Source organism: Chamaea fasciata, unplaced genomic scaffold (genome assembly GCF_029207755.1).
Source record: "Chamaea fasciata isolate MVZ Bird 193981 ecotype frontalis unplaced genomic scaffold, bChaFas1.0.hap1 SCAF_20, whole genome shotgun sequence".
Taxonomy (NCBI): Eukaryota; Metazoa; Chordata; class Aves; order Passeriformes; family Sylviidae; genus Chamaea; species Chamaea fasciata.
In genome coordinates, this window is record NW_027094105.1 from 4,796,752 (window position 1) to 4,824,616 (window position 27,865).

Consider the following 27,865-nt stretch of genomic DNA (forward strand, 5'->3'; position numbering starts at 1 on the left):
ACATCCTTTTTCTGACAGGGCCTCGAATATTTCTGGGTTCCTCCCTGATGCCCTGAGGGCAGCCTTGGTGTCCCAGTGTCACTTGTGGTGGTTCTGCTGTGACAAAACGTTCTGGCTGAGTTCTCCTGTTCCCAGTGGCTATGAGCTCTGCAGCCCCAGCACCATCTGATGGGCTGGCCGTGCTCAGGGGTCTGAGCACACACTGCACCAACAGCACTGAAGGCAAAACTGACATCATGGTTTCCCCCTGGGCACGTGGATCTTCACACTCCGCTGAAAGGTTTTTAATGGTTTAGTTCAGACAGGGGTTAACTTTCCAAAAACTCTCCCTGTCCAAAAACCAAATAAAGCACTTGCACTCCAGGCCATATGACCCAAATTGCCTTGTCAGCTGCCCAGCTCCTCCACAGACACCTCCAGCTGCATCCAACCTCTCCTATATTGTTTCACATTTCAAATATTCCTTTCCATCACAAGGCACACTTTCTGTCAGTCCCAGCGGAAAAACTGACTAATGCAGAGCAGAGGCAGTGTCTGTGTTTGCCAAGTAGTGTGGTATTTGTGGAGAGAAAACATTTGGTGTAAAGGAGCAGTGTCCATGGTACAATCATTTAAAGGGAATTATTTGAGGCTGTCTCTGGTCTGGTCCCAAGGTCTGACAATTATCAGTGAATTAAGAGTGTGTTTTATCCAAAAGCAGTTCGGTTTCTGAGCACCAAGTGTGCTTTGCCATGTGAACTGAAGTGTAATAAAGAGGAAGGTTTGATACTCAAAACATGCACTCTTGGTCTTAAAATGCTGCTGTAGCTGCACGCACACAAAAGCAACGTGAAATTGCCTGAACCTGCAGAGCAAATTTTGGCAGGGCTCTGAACGGGCCCAGGCAGCCTGGTCTGCTTCTCTCTCAGTATTATCAGGAGATAATACTCCGTGCACCCTCAGAATGGACAGAATTCATGGCTCACTTATGTTCCTTCCAATTGGGTCAAAAATAACTAAATATCTGCTGGGCCTAAACAAAATTAACTGTATGGTGTAGAGCCACGTGGAGAGCTAGAGAGGAGTTTGGAAAAGCAGTTGGGGGTTTCATATAAATAAAAACATATGCACCATATCATGAGGAAATCGAAAACCTTCCATTGCAGCTTTAGCTGGGGATGTTGTTTGTAAACAGGTGTCAGGTGAGTAGTTTTTACCTTGTGCCTGGAAATTTTTCATTATTAAAAAAAGGGTATGGAAAGTGCTGGACCTATGACAGATCCAGATACCTCTGAATCTGAGGAAAAGTCAAGTCCATAGTTTTGGTTTTGAAATGAGAGTATGTGGATGTGATCCTGGATCTTCCCAACATTGCAACATATGGTGTTGCCCACAAAAAAGAAGCTCAACGTACTGGAAAAAGAATTAGCAAGTATCTCACAAGAAGCTGTGCAGAAGTGCTTTGTGTGTGTATTTCTTTCAGCATCTCCGCCTAGGTGGAAACCACATGGGAGCAATTCAGTTTCCAATAACCATGTCTGCTCCCCATCCATAAACCCACAAAGCCTGGGTACAGATGTACCCTGCTCTCAGGGGCTGGCTGCAGTGGCAGGAAGCAGATGTGCTCCTCACAGGCTTCCTTGGTTATTTAAATATCCAAAGCAAACGTGTTACTGCCCTGACACAGTTATTTCACTCTGTGCTGTTGCTTCTCCAAAATGCTGCGCCCTTCATCGTTGGGATCATTTCCAGCAGGAGAACAATTTGATATCCCATTGGAGCAGTTCAACAAGGGGTATTCTGAGAAAGGAGAGGATAGGATTTTGTTTTTTCTTACCTTTATGCCCTCATCTACCTGCCTTCAGTTACTATTGACCGTCTCTGCTTCCCAAATGCCAACACTGATTAGTTCCAGAAATCCACCCAGTTACAGAAAACTTCTGGAAAGTTGAAATTAGACTTTTTTTCCTAGAAAGTTGTGTTGTCTGCATTTGGGGCCCTCAGCTGAGGACCCTTCCTTTCTGTGTGCTCGTGCTCATAGGAGCAGGCTCACAGCTGCTTCTTTGAGCGTTATTTATCACTTTCAAGAGGTTCTCTCTTATTTTGGGGCCTTTGGCAACATCTGTCCTTTCTCTAGGTCTGCCTGCAGAGCTCTGGGGATGGAGTCTTAGCAAGCCAACCCACGCCCTGAGTGTGCTGAGAACATTCATGGAGAGCTGTGCTGGCTGCTCCAGTGCCAGCAACCGAGACTGACAGCGTCCTGCTAAACCTCAAACCAAAACTGCGACTTTCATTTTGCTGCTAATTGTTTGGAATTCTTTGAACTCACGTCTGCGGATGGCACTTAAAACTGCCTCTGCCTGGTACACCTCATAAACAGATGGAGTGTTTGTTGACGTTTCTGTGACAGCTTGAAAACTTGTTTCCTACCTCTGAGCTGAGCCCTTTCTGCCTTGTCCTCCATCTGCCATCTCATTTTAAAACTAGCAGAACAACTCGAGTGAAGCAATTCCGACTTTTTCCATCTGTGCACAGTTAATTAAGAGGGTAATGAGAGCTCCGAATGAACAAGCCCTGCATTAATTCAAGATATGATTAAGGGAAACATCCAAAAATGAAAAATATATATGTGCCTACATACATACAGTTTTTAGAAGCCTTGAGTCCCTTTTGTCTGTCCCTGTACTTGCCAGCATTATGGTTAGGGATGATTAAAAAATAGGAAAGATGACTGTGGAAAACTGAGTCTGTATTCTGAACATGAAATCTGTGTATAAGCAGCTTGAAGGTGTAGAGATGGTTGTAACTTCAATATGTGTGAAGATGGGGCTTGATAGTGGGAGAAGAAAATGCTGTTTGCTTTTTGGGGGGTTAGAAAGGTGAGTTACAGGACCAAAGGCATGGAGAGATTCAAAGTCCAAGGAGTTGCTCTAACTGAAATTAAAACATACGGTTCTCTGTGATATTTGCTTTTGGGGCCATCCCTGCGTGTTCTCAGCCAGGCAATATGTGACTGCAGGAACGTACCTGGGGAAATGCTACACCAAGCCAACCCTGTCTCAGCAGTTACTGAATCAGTCAATCCAGCCTAGGCTGGGAAAAGGGGGACATTGCCTGAGTGTGCACTGATCAGACTAAGGACACAACAAGAAGCCCAGCTGGAGACCCAGAGAATGAGTTGGACAGGAAGAAAGGCAAAGCTCGGTCCTGGAAAGTTTAAACTGGGGAGGAGGTCAGCAGCTGGGGAAATGTGGGAGGTGATAAAGGACCGGCAAAAGAAAGGGGCATGAAGACCTTGGAAAGAGAGAGAGGAGGAGGCTGCAGAGCAAAGCAGCAGCTCTTCCCTCTTTACCTTGTGGCTCCCTCCAGGTTTACAGCTCGCATTTTGCTTTACTGGGGCGGAAAAATGAGTGGCACTGAAGAGGCTGAGTGAATTCTTGTTTGGGTTTTTTTTTTTCACCCCCCTTCTTGGTTTCTTGCAGCAGCAGGAAACACAGAAAATATTTCTAAACAAAGCTTGAAATTGGCTGTTTGCATTTTGCCTGTGAAATTTCCTGTGGCTCACAAATTGGACTCTCATCCCCGCGCTGCCAGGGAAGGCAGACGCATAAGCAGAGCTCGGTAGAACTCTTGGCTGAAGCCACCAGAAAGGGGCTGGGATTCACCTGCTAAAGGCTTCATCAATTAAAAAAAAAAAAAAAAAAAGAAAAAAGAAAAAAAGCCTTTTTTTGGCTCCTGGTGGTGGCTGGTGAAACCTGTTGCCTGACAGATGCCACTGAGGATAACCCTTTCCAGCCCTGGGGCTGTTTGCCAAGGAGGGGTGGCACAGCAGAGGGGAGGTGGCAGGCTGGGGAAGCTCATGGCATTTACACAGGGATCCCAAGGAGACTCTGCAGTGAGGAGTCCCACAGCACACCACGGCACAGGCTGGGATGGAAGCCGTCAAAATGTGTATTCTAAATGATTTCCAAAGCACTGCAGGAAACGGGGCTGGAAAGGAAATCAAGATATAATCCCCTGCCCCAAAGGAACATCAAGATTGTCACTTCTGTCAAGCGTTTGTCTAATCTGTACTCAGAACCTCCCCGGGTAGGGATTTCACACCCTCCCCGGGCTATCTTTTCTGGAGTTTAACTACCCTTGCTGTTAGAAAGTTTATCTTAATATCTGGTCTGGATCTCCCCGGCTGTAATTTAAGCCCATTATTCCTTGTTCTACCTGACATGGAGACCAAATCTATCCTCCTTTCTGCACAACTTCCTGAAAGCAGGTATCTCCCCGAAGATGTGTGTGGAGTTCAGCCTGCTGGGGGGAGCAGGGACACAAACACTGACTCTGAAAGACAGATTTGTGTGCCAGGACTCCCCTTGTCCCTCCAGGTGTCCACAGTTTTGCCCCAACACCAGAGCTGGGCTGGGGTTTGAATTAGTTTTGGTGCCACTGGCTGGGTCAGTGTAAACCTGAATGGAGAAGGGAATTGGTCATGGAACTGGGGTATCATCAACCTGACGTTCAAACTGTGAGTGGGTTAATGCCCTCATAGCATCTGAACAACAAAATGGTCAAGTTTATTCCTAAAATCTGAAGAAAATTAAATTCTTCCCCAAGATGGCAATGTGTTAGAAGTTTCCCTTAAAAATAATAAATAAATAGAATTCCCCACCTTTTTACCAGCTAAGACTGAAACTCCTTGAAATAAGGGCTAGTAATGGAAGTGCTGACAGTATCTTAACTAAAGTAGCGTGAAAGGAGTGATATAATAGTTTATTTCAGGTAATGCCATGGTGATTTTTAATTTACATAATGTCAAAAATGCAATATGTGAACTTTCTGAAAGCAAAAAAGCGGTGATAAAAACATCTATTTATTCCTTCTGCCTCCTTGCAGAAATGAGAGAAAGAACAAAGCCACAAGGAAAAACCTCAAGGCCATGGTATTTACAAGAGGCAAAGCTACACACAATGTACCCTGGGAGTGTTTGAAAGAGAAGCTGACCCCGTGTAGTTGCTCTTGTCTCAAATCATTTGCTAGTTTAATAGCTTACCATTTGCAAAATGATGTTTAGATTATTTTCCCTTCCCAGCATTAAATATAACCGGTGTGCAGTGAATGTGAGTGGGCTGTGGAGGACTCCCAGGTCCCAAAGTCAATGCTCCTGCCAGCTCAGCGTGTCCTGCCTGGGGATGCACAAAGTGTGTCCCCAGTGGAGGGGCCTGTGCGGTGCTGCAGTTTGGGGGTTTGTAGATTTGGGGGATTTTTAGGCAATCAGACAGCTTTCTGGTGGGATTTTTGACAATAAGTGGTTCTCATTCCTGGAACAAGACACCTCAGGGGTGTCCTCCAGCCCCCAGCAGTGACGCTGAGGTGAGCTCAGGCTCCAGAGCTGCTCTGTGTGTTCCTGGACAGCTTTCCCCTGCCCGTGGGAGGACAGGTTTTGCCCTGGGTTCTCAGCCAGGCCAAGTGGGGCTAGATGATCCTGAGGGTCTTTTCCAATTAAATGATTCTGTGCCACACGCTAGTGCTGAGTGTGTGTCAAGGGGCCACTTGTTCTGCTCCCCTGAGCCAGGGGCTCTTTGGAGGACCCTAATCCCAGACTGAGATGATCCTGGAGGCTAGCAATAATCTAGCTAATAATCTAGCAATAATCTAGCAATAATCTATCTTCTGGGATTTGTCCATCCCAAATTCTGATATTACTCTACTGGAGTAATAAAGAGGTGGCTGTGAAGAGAGAAGGATCAACCTGCTCCTTCCCAAAGAAAATAAACAGCAGATCTGTGAAACAATTACTGTTTAAAGAGAGCCCAGTGTCCTCCAGAGGAGATGTTTAACCAGCACTTTAGCAGATTTCCAGTGAGCTGTAAGCAGTCCACTAAAATTCCAGTTTGGAGTACATCTTATTGAACCAGTCAGAGAATCTTCTGGGACTGGAGTTAACTTCTGGGGTCACTTCTTTTAGCAGAGCCCCATCAGACACTGCTTGCTTGTGGATTAATTTATTAATTCTCTTTAGGAAATAGGGCTTGGAGAACATTGTGGCAAACGTCTTTACATGGATAGAAAAACCCCAGAATGTGAGGAAATGCAGGTGATGTGGGTCGCTGGCAGCTCACAGGAGCAATGCGGAGTCTTCAGCTGGTACCAAGTTCTCCAAACAGAATTTCAGGAGATTTTCAACACTTCCAGTCCTTGTCCTCTCCCTCCACACAAAGGGTGAACTCCAGCCTGAGTGATTAGCACAGCCCAGTGTGACACGATAGGGCTTGCAGCCACTAAAGCAGCCTAGTGTGACGAAAAAATTCTGAGAGAAGTTAATAGAAATCCTGCATCATGAAACAATCCACAGAGGAAGAGAATCCCTTGTGACAATATTATACTTCCAATATCATTCATAAAAATAAAACAAATAAAATTCAATTGTAAGGTCCAGGTTACCGTAAAATATGAGTTTGGTTAGAGACACTTAGAAGGAAAATTTGTTTTAAAAATGTGTAATCACCTTGAAGCCTCACACATTTACAGTTTTAATCTAGCACATTAGTGAGATTAGTACATGGGGGTTTTGCAATTAAACTGCATATTTTATCACTTCTTCTACTTTCATGCTATATAAACTTTCAGGAAATTACAGGCCTATAAATATTGCCAGAGCCCTTCCTCTGTGGGAGACAGAAGAACAGAGAGACAGAAGCAGTGTGGGCGGCTGGTTCCTTTCTTCCCCTAATTGTGCCCTTAGTCAATAAACCCAAAACTTTGTAGAGGCAGTTGTAGGATTAGGATGCACACCCGGTGAAGCTCAGAGATCCCGTGGAGAGCTCTGTGCCTGCAGCCTCCAGAGCTTTCCAAAAACTGTGCAGGACCAGCCTCTTGTTTGACTGGAGAGGAAAGGGAGGTGGCAGAAGCGGAATCAGCATTTTCCCAACGGAAAACTGGCTAAATCCTCTCCTGTGGAGTCAGGCTGTGTGGCTGCCTGAGGAAGGAGAACTTTCTGCTCCTCAGCCCTTGTATTTGCTACGTGTAAAAAGATGTTTTTCCTCTTCCTGTCAATGCCTACACGTGGCTGTTTCTCCCTCTCCTCCTGTGCTGAGCACCATTTTATCCAGATTTATTTCCTGTTCCCACATTTTGCACTGCCTGTGAGCTTTCTGCCTCCCTCAGGCATCCATTCCTTCTCACTCCTTGGCTTGAATCTGAGGTAGATCTTTGTGCTGCCTGGACAGTTAACACCCATGCCAGCAGTTGGTTTTGGTCTTTGAGGAAGCTTTGCCTCGGTAACATCAGCTGCTGTTCGGCTCTGCCTGCTTGCACTACAGAGCAGGGGAAGGTTTCCCATTTTGCATCACAAACCAAAGTTTCAGAGGATGAAGGAGCCCAGGCACCTCCCAAAATAAGCCTTTTTCTGGTCATTGAGTCTCAGTGGTGTGCTGGAGCACACCTGTCTGTGTGACAGAGAGGAGAGCAGCCCTGAAACTCACCCGCGGTGGCTTCTGAACTGCAGACGCTGTGTCAGAGCTGCCTTTCTCCTCACCCAAAGTGCTCTCAGGCATGTCAGGGGCTTGGGGCAGTTCTGCCAAGTCACGTGCTGGAAAAAGGCAGATGATGCTTTCAGCAGAAAGGGATGCAAAGAAGAAAAGGGCAGATGCCAGTATTGCCAGAGATCAAGGTACCTCTGTTGTAGGAAAACAAATAAGGGCTGAGCTTTAGGCAAGGTTTGAGTAGCTTTAGAGCCAGCCTGGATCTGATCCACTCAATCCAGTGCTGTTGATGCCTCCAGCATCATAAACTCTTTTCCTTAAATGTCACTTTGGAAGGTGAACAGATGGGAAGAGAAGCTAGAAATATATAATCATGTTAGATTTCTTTTATGAAAAAAAAATTATTTTTGGGGGGAAAAAAAACCAAAAACAAACTTCTTCCTTGCAAGCCCTTATTTGCTTTGCATTCTCTTCTTCCCATTCCTTTCCAAACAGCAGAGTCCTGGTCTGCTGCACAGAAGCAGATTTATGTCACTTAGAGCCAACAGCTGAAAGAAAGACCCAGCTCAGGGAGAGCTGGGCATTTCACTGGGACACCAGGAATGTTCCACCAGGCTCAGGCATCTGGAGCTCCACGCCTGCTCCTGAGTGCAACCCTTGAGGCTGAGCCAGCAGCACCCAGGCTTTGTGTGTGGCTGGATCAGCATCCAGGGGAGTGAGAAAGCACCAGGGACTGGAAGCAGAGGATTCCTCCATGAGCCAAGCCGGATTTGCTGCACTATCTCCAAACCCTGTGCAGAAACCTCTCTGTGCATTTGTGTGAGTAGCCAGGAGGTGGCTGCTTCAAAGCTCACGGCAAAGCCACTGCACATGGATGGTGAGTCTGCAGATTTTAGAGGGAAATGGGCAGAACACAGACACTCCTGCTTCCACACGAGGCAGTGACCAAACTCCTTCACTTTATCAACCTCCATCTCAGCACCTTATCAACAACCGGCAGTTTCCTTGGGCTGCTGATGCTTCAACAAACCCAAAGCCTGAAGGAGGAGTGTCTCAAAGACAAACCCGCTGAGGACACTTGCAGAGCAGCCCACGCTCCCAGCAAACAGCTCTTGTGCCACTCCCAGGGTTCCCTGTGGCCCTGACACCAGCCCCACCTGCTGAACTAGGAGGGAAAGAAGCTAAAACAGGGAAAACAATGATGAATAAGGCACACCACACTGGCAAAGTCCACTCCCCAACAGGGCAATCCATTGTAGAAAGGGCTCGCCGCACTCTCAGGAGAGTCCTTGATCAGCGGCACAGGGGTGTTGAAACACTATCAAATGTAGAGAGATTATGTAACGCTCTTCATCTCGTCAATTTTCATCAAGTTCAGTACATGATCTCTTTTGGCACGCCAATTTCCCTTTCTGTTTCCAATTCTGAAGTAAAGTTGTGTTTGGGGTGAGGATAGTAAGCTGGCCGAGGCTACAGGGACCCTGGTGAGGGGATCCCTGGCTCTGTCTCTGTGCCACGGTTGCTCTGCTGTAGCAGGATTTGCTTTTCAGGTGCCTGCCCACCCCCTGAGCCAGGCACCCACCACTCCAAATACCCAAACGCTTTTTAGGTATTTAACTCTATTTTCTCTGGGGCAAAGGCAGTCTTGTGTCCCAGTCGCTGGCAGCCCTGTGGGACCCCAGTGAAGCTCTGCAGTGACAACTCTGGTGGTTCATTTCCCTTCTGCTTTGTGTCTACCAACTTCTGGACACGCCAAAGGAGCTGCTGAGAAAACAAATTTCCAGCTTTCTGCTCAAATACGCAACACAAACCCTCCCACCCCATCACAGCTTTACCTTCTTGTGATTCCCCAGCCCCACAGATCCACCAACTCGTGTCATTGAAGGTGCCAGGGGAGGGAATTGGAGAGGGGAATAAAAAAATAATGTAATGTGTAAAGTCCAGTGTCACCGGCAGTTTGAACAGCACTCTCATGTCCCACAATCCTACCTGTGCTCAGAAAACCCGGGTTTGTGGAGGGAGTGCTTGGGGTGGAAGGTTGGTGTCTTTTTTTCCCCTTTTTTCTACTGATATGCGGCTCCAGAGAAATGAGTAAAACCTTACAGATGAACGTGTCATAGAAGAAAGAACATATGCTGCACATGCATTTAAATAGCATTTATCTTACTTTTCACTGACGCAGTGGTGAAATATGTTCTCTTTGCTTTCAAATTTTAGGGACAAACAGATGGCAGAGAGCTTAGTTTTGGATATTATGTCCATCAAAATAACCTGTATTGTAAGCACCTCTTACTATAATTGGGGATTTCAGCTGCAGCAGTATCTGGACTCCAGGAAAAGTCCTTTGCAGAAGTAGTAAGTCAAAAAAGGGGCTGAATGCTGTCCTAAATATATTTTTTTCTGAAACACATAGTTTTGCAATGCTATAATTAGAAATACATTCACTTTTTTGTTCTTGCCTTTGATAAGGATAGAGTATAGGCCAAAGAAAACAGTTCCCTCCTTGACTTCTGCCTCTCCCCCTCCCAAAATGCTCCAGTGAACCCCCAAATGCGTCCAGTCCTCACTGTAGGAACCCATGAAAAGAGAAGAAGAAGAAAGAAGAAGAAAGAAGAAGAAAGAAGAAGAAAGAAGAAGAAGAAGAAGAAGAAGAAAGAAGAAGAAAGAAGAAGAAAGAAGAAGAAGAAGAAGAAGAAGAAGAAGAAGAAAGAAAGAAGAAGAAAGAAGAAGAAAGAAGAAGAAAGAAGAAGAAGAAGAAGAAGAAGAAGAAGAAGAAGAAGAAGAAGAAGAAGAAGAAGAAGAAGTAGTTGCCGAAGATCCTTCTTCAAAAAGAAAAGCTCTACAGGCCCAAGAATTTCTCACCTATTTTATCACTGTTTGGATACTCCCAAAACCTCTGAAATTCCCGATGTAAAACAACGTTGGAGGGAAGTTCTGCTTGGGGCACCCTGCTCTGAGTGACTCCTGCTGTACCAGACCTTGTGCCTGGTCATGGAAAACTGCAAAGCAAACCCAAGCCTTTGCTTGAAGCACTGCAAAAAGGGAGAACTTGGCCCTGGAATTCAATCAGATCCTGTGAAATGTGCATATCCAGCATGGAGGGAACCTTGCCTGCTAGGGAGGGAAGGATTCTGTACTGCAGGCATGTGAGTGTTCCCATTACGGATTTATTATATATAGACAGGCAAATGCTGAAACACTCCAAAGCTGTCTTACACAATTTTAGAGGATTTTGTTTGGGGGTTTTATTTCCCTCTGGGTTTGTTTTTTTTGTTGTTGGGTTTTTTTTTTTTAATTTGGCTTTTCTTTTTCTTTAGTGTAGCACTTTTTGTTTTGATTTTGGCTTTGAGGTGCCTGTTCTGCTCCTCAGCACTTTTCCTGGTTCAGTGCCTCAGTTTCTAATCTCTAGGTCGGTGTGTGTTTTGCATGAATTTAATACCTGGTCAGCATTATCCTGTGTCCTGGAGGACTCTCTTACTTTGCCATTTCATCCTTGCAGTTCCAGGTTAGTTAATTGTGCACAGGGAAATCATCCAGCAATATTTAGGGACTTAAAAAAAATTGGGAGGGAAATGTATAATCCCTGCCACCTTGTTGGAAGGGTGCCCAACACAGCAACAACATTTTTAAAGTCACCATTTGCCAGTAATAGATGCAGAGTGGCAACAGGAGTTTGGTCTTTCCTCCATGTGCTTAGGAAAAGAAGTATCTGCCTTAAGGCAGAAAAATTATTATGGGAAATATACTTGGGACACAGCCCTCATTTTTAGAGATGTCAACCATTTTAGTCCCAAATTTACAATATACAATCCGCACCCTTCCTCTTATTTTTCCTTACGGGTTGTTTATCTCAGAATTTAGGAAAAAAATCATAAAAAACTAAGTGATGGAAAAAATTGCCAGCACACAGAGAGGGAGCTAAACCATATTTTTGTACCTATGTAAATAATTCTTTCATATAATGCAGACTGTGTCTCACATTTGGGCCCAGTCAGACTGAAAGCTATCGTTCTGTTTTTATTTATCTCCACACACTGAAGTTTGTGTTTGTTTAAATTAAAGCTGGGATCTCCAAGACCCATAAAATGTTTAAACATAAGCGTGGTTACAAATTGTCTGGTGTGTGTTTACCAGGGCCCCCTGCTGTGTGATACAGAGTCACTTAATTGTGCTTGTTTGCATCATCTCTTCCATAACACTCACAGCATTTTATCCACGGAGCAGGAGCCCTTGCTTCGCCATAAGGAGGAGATTGTTTGTCTGTCTGTGCTGGACTGGGTGAAAAAAAGATGGGTTAGATTTTTTTCCCACCCCATTTTTGTCAGAGGAAATGTTTATTCAACTTTTTTTTTACAAATTAATACTGAAAATGTTTTGGTAGGGATTTTCTTTTTCCTGAAACAAAACGGGGAATGGCTAGGTCTTATTAGAAAGGGGGGGGAAAGCGTCACTTTCCATCCATTTTCCCCCACTGTGGTTCTGACACTGAGTAGCTGCTCTAACCTGGACTGTAGTTCACAAGGGCCCACTGGAAGTCTGTCCAGTGCCACAGAAATCATACTCATTCCCACTTTTTAAGAAAAAAACACTGGAAACAGGCATTTTCTCAATCTGTAAGTGCAACTGTTGCTGTGTTTTTAATCTCACTCCATCCAGTCTTCGGGCTAAGCAGAATTTTGTCTGAATACTTTTGGACAGGTTTTGCAAGAAGCACAAATTATTTAGTATTGTGTGAGTGAAGGGTGGAATGCAGTGAGAACACCCCTAGCAAAAGTTCAAGGGTGAAATGTGTCTGTCTGAGAGCTGAAACAAACATTTCCCTGCTGGAAAAGCAGATTTTAAAGGAAGTGACATGGTTCCTTTAAAAAATTCTTATCACTTTCCTAACTTAAAGCATCTCAAAAGCCCTTCCCCTTAACGATTCCAGCTGCATCACTTCGACATATCAAGGTTATCTATAATTTCCTTCATTTCCTTCCAGAAGGGCTCCTACCTACACACTACATCATGCATCTTTTATTACCACCTTAACATATTTATAAAATATTGATTATTCCTTCTAAATAGCTTTGCAAATGGAGCCATGTGACGCGGCGTTCCCCTCAATTAGCAGCAGGTTCGTTGTTTACTGAAGTGACCCCGTGCTCAGAGCTGGTTCTGAAACTGAACCTGTTAAATAAGCTTTTGCCTATTTTCGGTTCTTGCGCCAGTTTTTCCCTCCAGTTATATTCGGTGCTCACAGTGAGGAATTTTATTTTTTTTTCTCATTCTGTGAAGTTGCTCTCAAATTACACTGCACTGACTGGGGACAGAATGGGGTTAGTGGATCTACTCTGTTTGTTTTCCTGCAGCAGCACAGTGTGCAAGGTAAGGTTTACCTGAGACCTGGAGCACCTGTGAGCAGTGCTGGGCTGCTCTGGATTTGTTCTGGAGAAAAAAAAAAGATGCAGCAAGGTTAGTCCCCACTGACACCAAGCAGAGCTGAGTTTTGAATTGAACACCCAGTGTGCAAATTAGCACCTGGAATTAATTTAGCATGCCACTTGCTAATGAGAAAATAGAAATGCTGGTTTATAAAACAAAGAAACACACAATTCAGGGCCAAGAATAAATGATAGGGAGTGCTTGTCGAAAGGCTCAGCTGCAACCTCCTTCGTAAGGCAAGTTTGTTGTTAAATTTAATGGGCTATAGGTGTTGATTGGTAGAGCTGTAAAATGAACTGTTAATTTGCTATTCCAAGAGTGGAGAATCTATATTATGCAAATTGCTTTTAAAACTAGTCTGTTCCCAGCACAAGTACACGAAGGTACCGTGGCCCTCTCGGCACCATTGCTTTTAGGGCTCTTCCCCACTGCCATGGCTGGTAAATCTCCCTGTGTGGGTTTTACCCACACCTCTGAGGGCCAGCCTGGCAGAAACGTGGCTAATATTTATTAGTGAGATGGCATGATCGAGTGTGCCTTGAAAAATCAAAAAGGTTTTGATAAAGAAGGAAAATAACACAAAACACAAGAGCAAAGCTGAGCACAGCACAGAGACAAGCCTCCTACTTGCTACAACACCTTGAAAAGCGTGGAACTTCTTTGTTCTCTCTCTTCAGTACTTAACAGTTTAGGTGGGCTTTTTGGCCCTTGGGCAATGAGATGAACAACAGACTTTGAGTTACGTTCTCGGAGTCCAATCCACATTTCTGTGCTGGCTCCGAGCCAATTGCAATGAGAAACCCACAGAACTTTCCAGCTGAACTCCCTGAAACGTCTAAAGGAAAACTGAGACTCTTTCCCTATTTGGAGGCACCTGCTGGAGATGTAGGGATTGCATCACCACATTCCTGTTTTGAAGCTCCTGGGGTTTTGATTGCCTCTGATCTGCGCTGGCAGCTCACAAAGGGGCTCCCTTTGGTCACCTGTGTTTGATTCACCTGTGTGTCATTCTACCTGAGTGAGATTTCAGCATGACAGCCCAAAAGAAGCGGGGATGTGATACAGGCCAGAGTGTTGTGAGCCTCACGAAGGTGTATCGAGCTTTGAGGGGTAACCAACAACCTTTTAGAAATGGCTTAAGAATAATTAATTAGCAAGACAGCTGATGGGGTGTCTTTTGAAAAAGCAGGAAGGTTTTGATTAAAGAGAAAATAACAAAATATATAAAACAACACAGCAAAGCCGTACACAGAAGTCCCTTGCACTTGCTAAGACACCCCAAAAGGCGCAGAGAGACTTTGTGCTCTTTATTCAACGATTAAGGAGGGGTTTTTTGGTAAGCTGCCCAATAGAAACAGCTACAGGCCTTGAGGCAGGTTCCAAAGATCCAACCAGTTCCTCTGTTAATTGGCTGGGACTGGGCCAATTACAATGAGAAAAACACAGAAGTTTCTAGTTCTTCTTCTTTAAAAGTTCCAGGGGTGTAACTTAAACTCTTTTCCTGATGTGGAAACATCTGCTGGAGTGTGGGGGTACACCACAACAGCGGTGCTCACCCCCAGGGGGAGGAGGGCTGGGAGATGAGCCCTGGCTGTGGTGGAGACGCAGGATTTATCCATCTACCTCACTCAAAGACCACGCTGGGAAGGTGTCAGCATTCACAAAGAATGAAACAAATCCTGCCAGGTCTGGTGTTTCCAACGCAGCCGTAAAAACGTCAGCCATGGCAAGCTTGTCCTGGTTTAGGGTAAATTCAGGAGAAAAACCCCTGAATAGGGTTGTTCTGGGAAGCAAACCCGAAAGGCCAAATGGGGACACAGAGCAGGGGACTTGGCATTCACCATCACCCCCAAAACCAATATCAGAGGTCTCACAGCCTGTGGTCACCGTCCCAAGGCTCTCTGCACACCCCCCTCTCACACTTCACTGACCTCCTATGGAATGATGATTAAGTGATGATTAAAGCTTACGACTTTAACTCTTTTCTTAAGGAATGGGAGTATCTGGATTCCTCAGGGAGAGAGTGGACACACCACGCTGGCTGTAGACTGGCTGTTTTCTAGAGCTTCAAGCTGGAAGTCTTTGTAGGTTTGGAGTTTGCTTCATAGATGAAGGCTTTTTTTCAATATCCATAAAAAATAACTTCCAACTCAGCAATATTTCTACCAAAATGGCTAGTTGGTTGGTTTGTTTTTTTTTTTCTTTTTAGTGAGTTAGAGCAATTTGTGCTGGTAGGTGAGAGAATTCTGCCTTGAAAATATTGACACTGAGGAGAGGTATAAACCTATTATACCTGGTGCCAATAGCTTCTCTTTTCTAATCAAAACAATGTCAAATAAGTAGGAGAATAGGAATGAAATAAGCCACTTCTTCCCGTCTCAGCCCTCCCTAAAACCCAAGCAAGAAAATGCAATGGCATGTCAGTTATTTGGAGCACTCAGCTCTGAGGTCTTGCAAACCCCTGTAGTGTTGTGGTGTTGTTTGTTTGGGTGGTTTTGTTATTGCTATTATCATACTCACAACTGTTAAGTGAATCACTGGGAAGGTTTTGGCTCCACATCGAGCAGAAACCTGCCTCAGGCAAGAACAAGGGTTTATTTATTTAACTTCAGAGACAAGGAAGGGAGGAGGGAATTTCTCCTGTGCGTGTCCATCTTCAGCTGAGCCTTGCACTTCTCTTTATTTAACCAACATCCATCCCCTCTGCACATTTGTACCTGGCTCATCTGCCCCCTCAAACCCCGCATACACCTGGTTTGGCATAATAGGAGATTATTTGCCTGTCTGCGCTGGAGTGGGTTAAAAAAAAGCTGAGTTAGATCCACCCCCCCCTCCCGGCCCCATTTTTATCAAAGGAAACGTTTATTCAACTTTTTTTTTTTTACAAATTAATACTGAAAATGTTTTGGTAGGGATTTTCTTTTTCCTGAAACAAAATGGGGAATGGTCAGTTCTTATTATAAAGGGGGGGAAAAGCATCACTCCTGAAATGCCTGAGGTGCTGCTGGGAGAGCAGCAGGGTCCAGGAGTGCCCCAGCAGGTTGAACTGGAATATCCCGGACTCGCTGAAAAAATATGTTAGTTGACATTTCATTGGTTAGTAAATACAGATTTTTTTTTCTCAAATAAGCATATCAATGCTCTCTTGCATTTTTTATGTCGGTATATTACTATAGCAGCAGTAGTATTATGTTTATTCTATTTTAAATTAATCTCTGCATGAAATAGAGGAAGATAGCTGCTGGCTGGGGGATTTATTCACAAGAAAAAGAGAACTGGTTGTCCTTTGCAAGGAAAGCAGTGGTGTCATCCATGCAACACGCTGGGTGGTGCTGGTCCAGCACTGGGTGATCAGGGATGTGGTGCCTGGAGGAGCCCAAAGTGCTTTTTGTGGCCACCAAACCAGAATTATCCACGTGCCACACCACAGCTCCAAGATCTGTGAGCAATTCCCTGTCCAAAGGTAATGTCCTTTGCTGTAAAAGCAGAAAAAGAACCACATTTTCCTGGCTAAAGGAGAAACCAAGAGTCTGCTCCTTGCTCTCTTGACCTCCCAGCCTGTGCAGGTGCCTAGGCAGGTCCCTCAGTGACAGGAAGGCTCTTCCCTGTCCCCTGTCCCCTGTTCCCTGTCCCTCATCCCCAGGGATGGGCTGGAGCAGACCGAGCCAAGGACAGCTCTGGGAGCAGCACCAGTGCCTCAAGCACACCCTGCTGAGAGCAAACCACCCTCATCTCCTCCCACACTGCAAATATTTCCCTCCTGTGTGACGTGGGGACAGCCCCAAGCACTGGGAGCCTCGGTGGCACCAGGGACAAGGCATTAATGAAGCTCTGCTGATCAGCACTATTTACCTGTTCAGCCTGGCCTCCAACGGATAATCCAGACATAAAAAATGACGCCTCGCTGCTCTGCTTTGCTTGGAGAGAGCATTTCCCCTGCATCCCGGAGTGTTTGCGTGCTTTTCTGCCCCCAGTCGAGTTCCACGACACTGGAATTATTCCCCACAGTGGTGCTGAGGTGGATCTGTGCTGTCTCACTGCCTGGCCTGGCTCTCAGGGGTATTTCCCCTTCCCTCCCGGTGTCAGCTTGCTTTGGGTGATCTTTGCACACACAGATTAAGGTGTGAAGGAGTTGGAGAAGGCTGCTTGCTTTTTTTTTTAATCAAATCCTAGATTAGCCAGGGCTAGAGATGGAAGATCAGCCCAAATGCACTCGATTAGCAGGTGCTCAGGAGATCTGAATTTCACATCCAGTGTTGTGCAGTCACTTGGACCACAATCCCAGCCCAGTACTTAATGATATAAACAGTGCTAATAACTCTGGGTCACCTGTCTGGGAAAGACAGATAAGGAATTGAAAATTATGCACATAACCATGGGTAATCTACTGCCGAATACTGTTGAGTTGAGACCTCGATTTTTAATTCATTCCACTTATGTTCTTGCCCTGATTGCACAGCAAATAAATTGCAAATTCAGAATTAAAGTGCCTGCTAATTCAAATTGATCAGCAGCTTCCAGCACCCCACTCCCTACAGGTGTAAATGGATTCTGGTTTCCACCCTAGGAAAGCAAATCTTTAGTCCTCTCCGCTGCATTGTCAAAAATAGGGGTGAAAAAGTCTGCTTTCAGTGGCACAAAAAGAAAAGTTTGCAAAGGCAGGAGGTGATGATCTGCTTTGTTGTATCAGACAATTATTTGTTAGCAGTTAATATCCACAGTCCTATTTCTAGTCTTACAAACCAAACAGTAGCTTCAGTTTGAAAGTCATGCACAACTTTTAAAAAAATAAAATGTTCTGTCCTGACCTTTGGAATGAGCTCAACCTGCAGCAGCTTCCACTGGAGCAACGGGCAGAGCCGGGGCAAGTTCCAGGACTTCAAGGCAGGCAGTTCACCCCACATCCTTTTTTTGGTTAAATATTGGCAGGGGAGCACAGCATGGTGGGGAATGGTTTATTTAAATTCTGACCTGGTAGGAAGGTCAGTCCCAGCACCCAAGGGTGAACATTCGTGGACATAACTCTGTCTTCCCTCCTCTGACAAGAATGAATAAATAAAACAGAGGGAATAAATTAAGATATTGAAGTGTCCAGAACCACAACTTTGGGACAATACCCCACTGGGCTCAGGGGCCAGTCCCTCCTGTGGGACCAGAGAAAGCCCAAGGTCTCACATGGGACAGCCCAGCTGTAGAACCCCAGCCGTGGCTCATGCAGATTTCCCTGCTGGGATGCTGCATTTTTAAATTATTTTTATTCCTGAAATAGGTGTAAATTGCCTCAGGCCAGGTGGAGTCACCAGCCAGCCCCTAAGTGAGCCTGGGTCCCCTGGGCTGAACCTGGGCTGTGACAGATTCGTTTGGGGTGTGACTTCTGAAGCTGTGTCACAGCTGCCACCCACCACGCTGGGAACTGAGGATGAAAATGTGCTCTTTGAGCAAAGTGAAAATAAAGAGAAAGCAGTGCTGTTCCTGTAGATTGCATTTCTCTCTGCTGCTAGCCATGTGACAGACAGCCTGTGTTTCTCCATTTGTACCTGGAACGCTCCAATTTCTCCTGATAGTCTTAAAACCTTATTTTTACTCTTTCTTTTGACACTTACACACTGTGACTTGATTTGACAAATAAAACCTTCTGGTGCTGTTGTTCTGGTCTGAGATTAAACACTTGATACTCTGCATAAGGAAATGCAATTTTGATGGGTGAATTTAATAGCAATTGTTTATAATAGGATGAAGTCGATGGCAAGTGGTTCCATTCACAGGTGAGTTGTGGTACCACACAGTCAAATCTGTGGACACAAAAAGCCCCCTCGCTATGGATTGTCTCTGCTGAACATCATGTTTCACGCTGCTTTTGATAATAGGATGACATTTTATTTATAAGAACAGAACAAGCAAAGTTACTTTTCCAGTAACTCCGAAAAGACACAAACTAATTTTTAAAATTTATGGTGGAAGATATTTTTTATGGCTCTGGAGCAATGAGAGCCATATCTCAGTCATCCTTCTTGCTGATTATGTCTAGGTGGTGAATAATACTGCAGTATACTGTACAAATTTTACATCTTGACTTCCCTAACGCTTACATCTCAAAGTATTTAGGGCCTGCTGGTTGGTGTGGTTATCTCCTTGTTGCAGATGTGACAGCTGAGGCATCTGAACAAGCGTGTACAGCATCACTCCATGAGTCCGCAGCACACTGAGGGCAGAAATGCAGGATCAAACCCCTTCCCACTTCAGCTTTCTGCTGAGTTCACCTTTATTCATGGCTTAACCATTATTTGCATGGGAGTGGACACAGGAGTCCCAAAAATGGACCCACCTCAAGGTGTCCCTCATGTGATCCCGTGTGGGCACAGTCTGTGTCCCAAGAGGCTTCTGATGGTCCAGGAAAAGGGGACAAGGGGAAGCAGAGCAGTGATGCCATCAGTGCTGAGAGCCTGGTACGTAGTCCTGTGCTCTTATATCCCACAACACCAACTAAGCCATGGAATTCCAGCTACTGGCATCCTGGTTTAATGTAAAGAGGGGATTTAGTTCATTTTGTGACTCCAGCATCACGTTTTCAACCATTCATTAACCAAATGTCTCTGCATTACAGCTTGTGCTGCTCTTTGTGCACTGACTGCAGTTCTCTCCATGCAGGATCTGCCCTGTCCCCTTTGGAGAGGTGGAAATTATCCCTGGCCCAGCAGCCCAGGAGCAGCCCTGCACACCCCGTTTAAATGGGAGCTGGAGGTTAAATGCCATGCAGGCTGCATCACTGAGATAGAGGAAATTCCTCTGCAGGACCAGGGGCTTTTCTGATTGTGTGAAAAACGTGTCAGCATCAAAAACGTGACACGTGAAGGTCAAGGCAGCATTGATCCATGAGAGCTCTCTGCCACAGTCAGCTCTCTCCTTCTGTCAGCTCGGATGAAGCTTACAGTTTTTATATACATACACATGCATATTTGAATAGCTGTACTATTTTAACAGTGTTGCTTTTGGTGTACGTTGGTGATTCAGATCTTTAACACCCTTCGTGTTTGGGACTACTTCAGGTATTGAATGTCACCCTGTTTATGATCAGCCTGCACTGGTGCAGGTCATCTAATTTCTTAGATCAGCCTTGAAGGTGGGATAACTGAGGATAAGAGGAAAGAGAGGTGACCTGTCCCCTTCCACATGAGGGAGGGATAGGCGATAGTGCAGCAGAGCCAAGGAGTCCCAGCTTTTGTTGACGTTTGGATCGTTTTGTCTTCCATCTTTTGTGAGCACCACGATGAACTTGGAAGAGTTTCCTTTTCATATTGATTTTCTTGGACTCAGTCCCCTGATTTCAAAACTACCAGAGTGCTAAAACATCTCCTGGCATTAAGGACAAAAAAACCCCTCAGATGTTTCCATGAATGCCATTGATCAAAGATCACTTAAACCAACAGCATTACATTGTGTCGCCCAATTTGCCTAAACTGCCCGTGTGCAGCTGGTGCCTCTGTTTGCAGAGGCAGAATCAAGATGCTATTTAGGGCAATTCCTGTGATATAAATGGTGTGGGATGGCTATAACTGTATAGATCTTGGCAGAAGGTCCTGCTCAAGGAAGCTCAGACTCAGTTAATTCCTGGAGATTTTGGACACAAATAACAGCTCACGGTGTGCAGTCGCCTCCTTGGCCTCCTGCCTGAACCCTGCACGGCTTCTGTTCTGCTCCTGGATTTCTGCATTTATAAGCACTTTCTTTCTCTAACCCTGAGGGTCCATCATGTTTTATTTACCCTACTTTTAGCTCTACCTATGCATTTCCAGCTACACAAAAATCGATAGGCACGTTGCTAATTTTATCTGGAAAAAAGGGAAAACTTACTGGAGAGTTAAATTGAGTAGGTCTTGAAAGCTGTTTTTAAGGATTTTTTTTTTTTTATGAGAGAGAACTATTTAGATATCCAAACTAGCCTGCTTTTCTTTCTTTTTTGACAATCTATGATTGGCAGAAGCATGGATTTGAAACATCTATGGACTTAATAATGCTACAAAGCCAAAAAACTTGCAGCTGTATGATTTATACATTTTATAGCAAATGCAAAATTAAAAGATAGCTCAATTTTTAAAGCAATTTGGTAATAGTGCTCTGGGAAAGGTTGATAATTTCTGGGCTGGCCACAGGGAATTTTCAGAAGCTGATCACAGCTTCTGGTGGGTGGGGAAAACAAGGTTTGGGGCATCGCTCTGGAGTAGAAACCCCTTGACTGTACTCTTAATGCTGCTCCAAATGCCCAGAGATGTTGGGCAGGTTGTAGCTTTGTTCTGTGCCTCATTTCTCCACAGGTAATGGAAGGTCTTCTATACTGACCCCATTTTCTGAGCAGTGGAAAGATCCCAGCATTGCTGGGTTTGTACCTCAGCCTTTCCTTTCAGCCTCCTCTCCACCTTCACATCATTCTTTGGCTACATCTGTGACATGGTATATTTCAAAAAAAGACGTGTATATATTTCTCTCGTCTGTGTACCTAGAGAGTAGTGAAGGAACACGCAGCATAAATTTAGAGAATAAGTAAATTAAATAAATATTCCCGAGCAATGAGTCTGCCATGGGGATCTTTCAAAAGCACAAGAAATATTCAAGGGAGAAATATTCAAGGGAGAAATAACTCACAGTCCATTTATTTGATTCACTTGTAACAAAAAAAAAAAAAAAAAAATAATAAATTCACTTGCTGTTAATTCTGAATGGAAATGTGCTTTGGAGAAGATCCAGAGAGATGCTGAGCTCTGAGTGTTGGGCTGTGGACACCACCCCAGTGCAAGAAGCACCTTCATCCTCCAGTGAATTTCCTGGGGACCGGAGGTCCTCACATGTGGCAGGACCGTGCCTTTTATCAGAGACTCTCAGCAGGGCCTGGGTGGTTATTTGGGAAGAGAGATCATTACTGGCATGGCAGTAACTAGATCTAGAGTAGCCCCGTGGAAGTAGGTACTTGCTTTAGATCTCACAGACATTGTCTTAATTGTACACTAAATTAGGAGGAGATAGGAGACAGCTCAGGCACAGGCAGCACAGCCTCTCTGGAGATGCTGTGCATTATCAACCCCAACCAAACACTTTCTAAATTAGCTTCATGTTTCGTGCCATAAACTCTGCTGGGCTGTTATTCAGAGTGATCTGTTAATGTATCTCTGAGCTAGATATCCTTTATATCCTTTATTTCCTTTCTTCCTTTTCTTTTCTTTTTTTTTTTTTTTTTTTTTTTTTTTTTTTTTTTTAGTGGATAATAATCATCTTGGAGAGGGCTTTTAAAAGGAGAAAAGGTTATTTCACTGACATCAATTTTTGCATTAAAAGTGCACTTGGCTAAAAGCCAAAACATTTAATATCATTGCCATCTGTCCCAGTTGAATACAATTTTAGATTTATTGATTTTCTTTATTCTCTCTCTCTCTCTCTCTCTCTCTCCTTTTTTTTTGTTAATTTTGTCTTGAGACAAGGTTAAGACTCTAAAACAACAAAGCCTTTTTCCTCTGATGGCATCATAATCCTTGACTAAGTCTGAACTGCCTTTTGGTGTGCAGCTGGTGCCAGCTGTCAGGTTACAAACAGCTTTTTCTGGAGGGGCTTTGTCTCTGGCCACCACTGGCTGTGTATTTCATGCACAGGAGGAAAGGGAGGTGCAGAGTGGGGTTTTTTTGGTAATTGGGAATCCTCCTTATAGTGGTTCATTAACGCATGAGGGCATTAATGAATGCCTGGGCTGTTTGCAAACCCATGGGGGCTTTCCAGTCCCCTCTCTGAGGTGAGGACAGCTCTAGGGGGGCAGCTCAGGAGCACAAGGAGATCCCTGTGGGGATGCTCCACTGACCATCAGCTCCTGGGAGGAAGGAGGGACGGTTCCAGTGTGTCGCACAAGGTTTTCCTGGGGGGTGTCGTGGACCTCTGGGGAGGAGCCCAACGGGGTCAATAGCAAAACTTGAGCGGTTGCTGGAAAGTTTCCTCCGAAGGATGTGGAGGCAGGAAAAGGTTTTTTCCTTTCCCGAGGATGGAGGTAGAGCTGTGCTGGGCTGATGGCAGGCTGGCATCCCACAGCTGCACACCTGCCCTGTGTAACCTGGCACTAATTAATGCTCAGATTGCTGCTTTTCTCCATCGCCTGTTCAGCAAATCTTTACCAAGGGACTCAGAGAGGGAGACAAAACCCTTGCTAAAGCACCGTGGTGTACAAAGCTCAGTCCAGGGCCTGTCCCCCTCGTTTTATCCAGGCTCCCTGTCTGTTCTAAAAACCTCCTACTTTAGCCACATCTGCAGCCTGAGTTCAGCCCCACAAATTAATGGGAGCATTCTGAAGAGGTTGATTAGCTACAGTTCTATTCACATAACCCTGAGTATCAGCTAAGGAAAGTGCTAAGTGTGTTTGGGAGCAATTATTCGCACAGGATTCCTTCCTTGTCACCTCCACCATGTAACCTGCTTCTATGAGCACTTGTGTCACCCAGCTGGTCCAGGAGCCCAACAAACCCTGCACTGTGGTGTGCCATGCTCCTGTACTGCTTCACTATTGGGTTTTATCCCTATTTGGACTACCTGAAAACAGGAGCCAGACAAAATTAAGGAAATAAAGAGCAGGTATATTTATTGAAGGGACCTCAGGTACATTTCAGGCAGATGAAGCCCCCTCAGGGGCCACACCCAAAAATGGATGAGGGGTCAAGAGTTTTCACAGTTTTATAAATTTAGTCCATTTGCATGTTGAGGGTTCATCTTCCAATTACAGTTTCAGGTAATAAAGTCATTTACCCCAAGTTTGCTGCCCTCAACTCACTTTTGTTTCCATCTCTCAGGGCCTGAGGCAGTGAGGTGTCCTTGATCCCCAGGCCTGGAGAGGGATTGTTGTGTCTGCCCAAAATGGGGAAGCAGCAGCTCACACCCTGTGTGGAGTTTAGAGTTACACACTAAAGAATTGCAGCATTACCAATAGATGAAAAATACAAAAGCTAAAATCCTAAGGCATCAGCTTAACCTTATTATGTTTTGAGAACCTCTGTGTGGTTTTGTGCACTGGGTAAGTGGTGCAGGTCACTTATGCACCTCTGATCTGGAAATAGCTAATTAATAATGACAGCTTCCCCAAATGATCCCACTTCCCTTCGTGAACACTCTTAAGTCACTTTTTCCCCTATTGCCAACCATCTGTTTAGAGTCTGAAAATCACAGAGCCATGGAATCACAGAATCATTTAGGTGAGAAAAGACTTCTGAGGTCACTGAGTCCAACCCTGTGACTGATCACCCAGCCCAGAGCTTTGAGAGCCACATCCAAGAGTTCCTTGGACAGCTCCAGGGATGGGGACTGCACCATCAGCATAATTATGTACAACAAACTTCTCAAGCTGACCACTGACAAACCCATCCCCTGAGGCCAGAAACACATGGCACAGTTTTCCTGCACAGAACTGAGCTGGGGCTGATTTTAGCCACTGCTGCAATAGGAGGATTTCTTTTTGAAGTGTTTATTTTCTATTTTTTCCCCCCCACAAGACATTTCCCTAGTCACAAATTAAATGTTAGGGTTTTTGTGGCTGTGATCCTTTAAACCTTGTCAGCCTGGTGAAGATCTCTCCGCCGGGTGCTGAGAGCAGGGGAGGCACCAGCTGCTTCCAGCATCGCTGTGAACCTGCATTCAGTGAGTGAAGAGTCCACCCATGTTAGTGAAATCCAGCCTTTTACGCCCCCAAACTCACCCTCATTAATCAGCCTGTACATTTGCCCCTGCTCTGTTATCTTTGCCTTTGGTCCATCAAATCCTTGGACGTGACAACACACAGGGCTCTCACTGCCCCTGCTTGCATTCACCCCATGGCTTTTGGGCAAATTTTGTCTTTGTTCAAATCCCACTGCCAGATCGTGCTCAGCTGGGGGATATCAGCCCCCCTAAGGCAGGAGTCATCCCCAAACCCCCTGTGCCCCAGGTCTCAGCTGCTCAGCTCAGCCCTGATGTAAGGTAAGACATGCTCTGCCCAGGGCTGAATTTGGCCCTTTATTTACAAATAATTTAAAGCAATTCTGTGAGTGTTTTTTGTGCCCAGAGGTCTGGGGCTGATTTACAGCTCTCTCAGACTGTGTAGACCCTTGATCCAGCAGTGTCATTCACAGTAATGGGATATCTCAGCTGTCCAAACAGAGACATGTTTTAAATGTTAAAAATGTTCTGTGATCGATTTTCTCTGTTTATAGTAAATGCCTTGATTAGATTCCCTTGTAGGCACTTCAAAGGCAAACTCCCCCTCACAGTCTCCCCCGATGATGAAATCTAGTTCTTTCTTTGCTCCACTTTTTATTTTTCCCTCTCTTAAACTAATTTAGTGCTTGAGAAAGGTGATTGATTGATTGATGGCTTGGAGGACTGAGGTTTTCTGAAGCAGCACCCAGAACATTGTCCTGCTGCCTGAGCTCCAGGAAAATGGGTGAGCTATGGAGGCAGAGGGGCACAGGAGACAGGGACCCCCTTGGGATGCAGGGGGTACCCAAACCTGCCACATCCTGGTCACAACATTGAGGTGTTTAGCTTTTACCACAGGCACTCAAATGTCACCTCTGTTTTACACAAAGAGAACTGAGATGGTGAGAGACCAGGTGATTTGCCAGAGATGAGAGAAATTGCAGAGCAGAGGTAGCAACAGACTGAGAGATGCCCCAAATGGGCATTTTAATCATCTTTGGTTTTCCTTCCTTAAAAGTCTATATTTCTATTAAAAAAAAAAAAAAAAAAAAAAAAAAAAAAAAAGAAAGAAAGAAGAAGAAGAAAAGCAAGACAGGTTAATGTATTTTTGTGAAGTCTGCTCTGAACTGGATTGAGACCATCAATTCATTTCACATCCATCACTACCCAGCCATTAAAGGCAATGGCTTTCTCTCTCCCTATTGACCTGGTCTGCAATCAGACCAGAGACCTTGAAAGGTGAACAACTATTAACAGACCCTGAGCCATCCAATCCCCTTTAAAGTCATGTCCTTTCTTTGTTTTCTTTTTTTTCACTTCTTTTGAAATTTTTAATGGAAATCACTCTGCTTTAATCCACGTGTCTCTATGGTTCAGCAGACCAAGCCTGCTTGATCTGCCCTGTGGAAAAGAGTGTGACATTAAGAACATGTTGTGACTTAGGATGAAAGGGTCAGTCCATCTCTCATTAATTAACCTTCCTTCTTTAATATTAGTTCATTTGCAACTTGCTCTTCTGAATCACACCTCTGTTAAGTCTAGATTTCCACCCTTCCTTCCCCATCTCACAAACTCTTCTTTCTCCTGAGCTTTTCCCCTGGCACACGTGGCAGTTCCATGTACAATGCCATGATGTCATGGACATTTAAACAAATACCACGAGTTCTCTGGAGCGTATCAGAGATATCTACAGCAGGCAGTGGCAGAGCAGAGCCTCACAGACAGGAATAAAATTTCACTCTATTTTTGTTCTCCAGAATTGGATGGTTAATTGAGGATGAGATAAAATTTATCCCAGAACTATGTAATATAGGAGAGGGGAACTTTCCTGTGGGAAGATGAGCTAATATTCATTTGACTGAGAGTCCAGGGACTTAGAGGACCTGTGTTAGGCTCAGAGATTATTTCATGGTGGGGATCAGATCCCATGGAGAGCTCAGAGCACTGTGCCCTGATTTTCCTGTCATGGGCACGAGTCTCCACACTGGTCTGCCAATACCATATTGATGTAGAACCTCATTGAGAGGAGGACCTGGGTTTTCCACTGGCCAAGGTGTTAATATTACATTTCTGATGATCACTGCAGTGTTTTCCACAGCTTCTTTCCAGCAGCTTTGGGCTCAGACAGTCCTGCAGAATTGTCAATTTTCCCTGTTAGACAACAGATCTCCCAGTTGAGCTCTGAGGCGTTCCTACCCCATCAGGGAATCTGGTTGTCTCCCCCCATGTCTGTGATGACAGAAATCTATCCATTTCTCTACTGGATGATGGATGATGTCTTTCATACCCTTAAAAACAAACACAGGACATCACTGGTCCTCATTATTTCATTTTCAAGGACTATACATTGATTGTTGAATAAAGTTGTCAGGGGTGAATTAACTCATCTCCACTGCTGCAAACTTGCAAATGAAGTTGAAAGGGACCTTAGCTTTTGAATATTGTTCCAGCATCAACTTTGAGTCTTCCAACTCAAACCTGTCTGCACTGTCCCAACCAGTGATCTCTGCACAATTCTTGTTTTCTTTGGATCATGTTTAACCCCAATTTGTGCTGAAACAGAGCAAGAGGCATCACGGATTTGGGCACAGTGAGGGACAGATCCAGATGGAAATTCCAGGCATGGAGAAGGGTTAGGGAGGAGAGTTACCCCCATCAGCCGGGAGCAAATCTTTTAAGAGGCTGGACTGGTTAAGAAGAAGCACATGGTTAATGTAGAAATTAATTCGGGGTCATGACGAAGCAGAAGGGAGCTGCTGCACGTTTGAGTGAGTCTGTGCATGTGCCTGGCAGCACTGCTTGTGTTCTGCAAGAGCTCTTTGCAATATGTATTTTGGACTCTGCCTTTTAAGCCCATTAAGTGTGAGAAGCAGTTATACTCTGTAGCTAAATCGAGAAATTAACTCCTACTGCACAACTTCCTCACATTAATTTATGTGCTCAGTGAATGTTGGGCTAATGAATGGACATGAGTTGGCCATTCCTTATTTTAAGGAGCTTTAACATGGAAAGATAAGTGGCACAGTTCCTCCTGTGATACTCACATGAGGGTTTGAGCTGTCCTGGGCTAGCAGTGCTTCAGAAAACATTTGCTCCACTTCTTGGAATTTGGGTTCTTTATTGGGACTATCCACAGGGAAAGCAGTTCTGGCTAAGCTTTTGTTTGACAAAGATAATCCAAACCTTGGAAACCACGACAGTGACAGTGACATCTGGAGCCACTTTGCAACCTCCTGTCTGGTAAGGAAGAAAGGTAAGTGCCTTTATCAGAATTTTGTTAACTTGTTCCATGT